Source organism: Lissotriton helveticus, chromosome 2_1 (assembly GCF_964261635.1).
Source record: "Lissotriton helveticus chromosome 2_1, aLisHel1.1, whole genome shotgun sequence".
NCBI lineage: Eukaryota > Metazoa > Chordata > Amphibia > Caudata > Salamandridae > Lissotriton > Lissotriton helveticus.
This window is the reverse complement of record NC_136059.1, coordinates 1,358,704,023-1,358,707,900: the sequence shown is the minus strand read 5'-3', so window position 1 is coordinate 1,358,707,900 and position 3,878 is coordinate 1,358,704,023.

Genomic DNA, 3,878 nt, shown 5'->3' with positions numbered 1-3,878 from the left:
CATTTCCATTTCACATCACATAATTCCACAGTAAACCACATATTTCCACTCCTCAACACAATTCTACTACACATAACATACATCCAATCCACACCACAGAATTCCACATCATGCCACAAAATTCAACACCACACCACATAATTCCACTCCACAACATGCCATTGCACAACACACAATTCCATTCTGCATAATTACACTCCATGACACATAATACCACTCCACATAGCTCCAGTTCACTCAATACCACATAATTACTATCCACATATTTCCACACAGACCATGCCACATAATTCCACTACACAAAACTTCACTCAACACCACACAATTCCACACAAACAATTACAATCCAACCCACATAATTCCACTCCTCACCACGTACATCCACCCAACTTCATAACACATGGCTAAAAGACATTGTCATTGACAACGCCACTAGCTCTCGGATTGCCAAAACTTATTGTCTTTGCCAGTGCTTTTTAAACATGAGACAGGGGAGGTTTCAAGGGACGCTGCCAGGACACCCTCTCATTTTGTGATAATATTAAGTAAAGTAGGTACTGTATAATGATTTCCTCAGCAGCCATTGATTTATGGTTAACAAGCAAATCTGCACTAATGCGTCATTGTGGTATCAAGAGGACGGCCACCTGAAAGCACACTATCACGGCTGTGCTTAATTTCATGACAATTATGTAAAATTACACGAATGGTGCAAAAGGTGCTATGCCGGTATCTCTCGTGAAATTTTTCCACTAGGGCATACCTTGGGTAAACAAGTCAAGCGAGTGCAGCATGAGACTGGTTCGAACAGCAAACATCTTTCTGTAAGACATGTTCTTATCGAACCAGTACTCTTTGAGAAAAATATGATGTGAAACTGAATAATACAAACATTTTGAATTTTATTTAATGTCAAATTCATAAATTTAACATATTTCAAAAACATAGCATAGTTCAGATGTTGCAAGGGACCAAATGTGCCCCAGTCATTCACCAAAAGCAACATATACGCATTTTTATAATTTCCCACTTGTCATGTCTAGTTCAGAAGAACATATTTTAGTTTCAATCTTTTCACCTGTTATGCAGAGAAGGTTTTTTTACGTCAGGACACAAATGTTGTTCGCCCCTCTAAAACAACTATTTACTTCTCCCGGTTCAGAGAGACAAGATGCACGAGCCATCTTTTTATCTTATAAAAATACATCATCAATTTTTCTCTTTCAGCCGAGACCAGACTTGATCCAGGGGAGCACGTTGGACAGCTGATCTGCTGAGAAACATCAGCATTCGCCTGACTGGCAGCGAGGAAAATGGCAAATAAACTGGCAATCAATTTTCAGGGACATCGGTTGAGCAACATCTGCCGAGCTTATCCTTAACAGGCCTACATATTCATGCCCAGCTTCCTTGTGTCCCAGGAGATACCCATGCGCGTCGCGAGGAAGGCTCCAATGAGCTACAACCTTCTGCTTCAGACACGGGGAGGTCAATGCGTTCCTTTTCTGCAGTCTTAAAAGACTTTTTTTATGCTGGTGTGCACTCAGATGTCAGGTGGCTGAAGTTTTTTGGTAACGTCGGAAAATGTGCACCAAATAAAAGCGAAAACCTAATAAATAATATATAAAGCAGTATTAAGCAGGGTGTGGTAAGCTTATAGATAAACAAACTTCGGTAGGCAAAAGGCACTTTAGTTTTGAAATATTACCAAATTATCTCGTCAAGCATAACATGCCATCAGCACGAGGGGGCTTATTTACAAGCCCCTTGCGCGCCTGTACGTCACTTTTTACCAACCAGCGGCGCAAGTGGCTTGTAAATAAGCCCCGAGGTTTCCTCGTTTAAGGAATGCAAATAAACGATCTAGAAATATACGTTAAAAGCCAGACGTGGAAGAAGTGCACATTTTTTCTAAAAGCACAATGTAAAGAAAAGTGAAATCTAGGTGTGAAATGTTGACTTTAGTCAAATAAAATCGTGTCACTGAAAACTAGACAACTTTTCGGATGAATTGCAGCAACTGTTCAAACGCAGAAAAAATGAGGACAGGAGATAAAAGCACCAGGGAGTTTATTTTAAGAGTACTCTGCAACCAAGCTACAGCCGACTAAAGAGGCCCTTTCTTGGCTTGTTTGTGTTCCGGTCGGGCTTGACAATATGTGCTGGACTGTTCCTACAAGAGGAGGACCATACTGATTTGCTTATAGCTGTGTCTAATATGAGGTGGAGCCATGGGCAAACGAAGGATGGGTTGGAATGCTGCCCCAGCATTTGCCATTGGTTAGACTAATAGCATGCTTTCCTCTCATCACCTTTTGTGTGTTTGATGTAATCTGTCAGGCTGTCATAAGTATGCCCAGTTGTGGGCCCCCTGCTCACTGTACCACTGGAACCCGGCTGAAACTGACTGATGAGACCCAATCAGGCAGAATCCAGTCTTGGGGTGCTTGTATTCCAGCTCAGAGAGGACCTGCCTTGGCTGGCCGAGCTCGACTGTTTCTAAAGGAGTAGGACCAAGGTGGATTTGCAGATGCCGGGGTCCAATCCGATGTGGCATGGTGGGCAAAAGAAGATGGGTTGGAATGGTACCACAAGCCATTGCCAGAGGTTAGACTTATTACAAGCATTCCTCCCATTACCTATAGTGCGTTTGATATCGTGAACGTCCTCCAATCACAGTCTATAGAAGGTCATTGAACTGCAGCTACTGCCCTCTTGCAATCTCTACTTAATGCAAAAGAGCTGTGTACATTTAAATCAACACACGTGCTTTTTTACATCTCAAGTAAAACTCAGTAGCTGGAAGTGTCATCTCCACTTAAGGAAAAGGAAAATCTGCAAACTATGTACTCTCAGGTTTGCTGCTTGTATTCAAGCAGCATTATGTCCACTTGAAATGAAGCATTTGGAACCTGATGTAGAACATGACATATTTTACTGCTGAAATATCAAGCCCAAAATTACCTAGAGGCTAACCTAATTGTGAAAAACCTTTTGTAAAAGTTTGCAAAAATCACTTCTTGTTATTTCACATGATATTTGAACGCAAGGGCATACCTTGCATTCAAAGGTCACAGGAGATTAGGGAAGGGGACTGGTTTGAGTTGACAATGTCTCCCACTAAGCATTTTCGGCTGAGGCCAGTCTATTATGGCATATTTTCTATTTGCTATGCGAACCCCTTTGGACAAAACAGGCAAAACTCCAAAATACTTGAAATTTCATACATTTTGCAGAGGTAACAAGAATTCGTAATTTTACTAGCATTATCAATGCTAACTGCCATTTATACAATACTATAAACATGTCTGGAAATTCTGAAGAATATCCGTCAGAAACATTGTTTATCATTTTATATCTCCTTAATCGAAAAAAAAGTTTCAAGGAACCCTGACACATTTTCAGAAATCGAGTGAAATTGTACTGTTCTCCATCATACTACGTTGTAAATCCCTGAATTCTTTGTAATGCTCTGGAGAGGTAAAACTGTGAAGAAACATCCTTACCTGGCAATTTTTCTTTTTTAGAGCATTATCAGGATTTCTATAATGACCTCCATAATGAAGTGAAGCGAATTTCAAAGCAGTCCCGAGTTTTTAGATATAAGGAAACTGAGCCCTTTCCCCTCTTAATACATTTTACCTGCTCATGGGACAGTGACTGAGAACTAGACACTAAGGGGCTGATTACCATGGCGGTGGGACCACCACTGACAGCCCATTGGTGGCAATCTCGCCACCATCGTAGTCAAGTTTCCCGCCTGCCATATTACAATGGCGGGCGGTGTATTGGAGGCTGCCATAATCCCTACAATGGTGTATAGGGATTAAAATGTCTCACCCTGCCAGCCGTTTCAGGGAGGTTCACCCAACATAAAA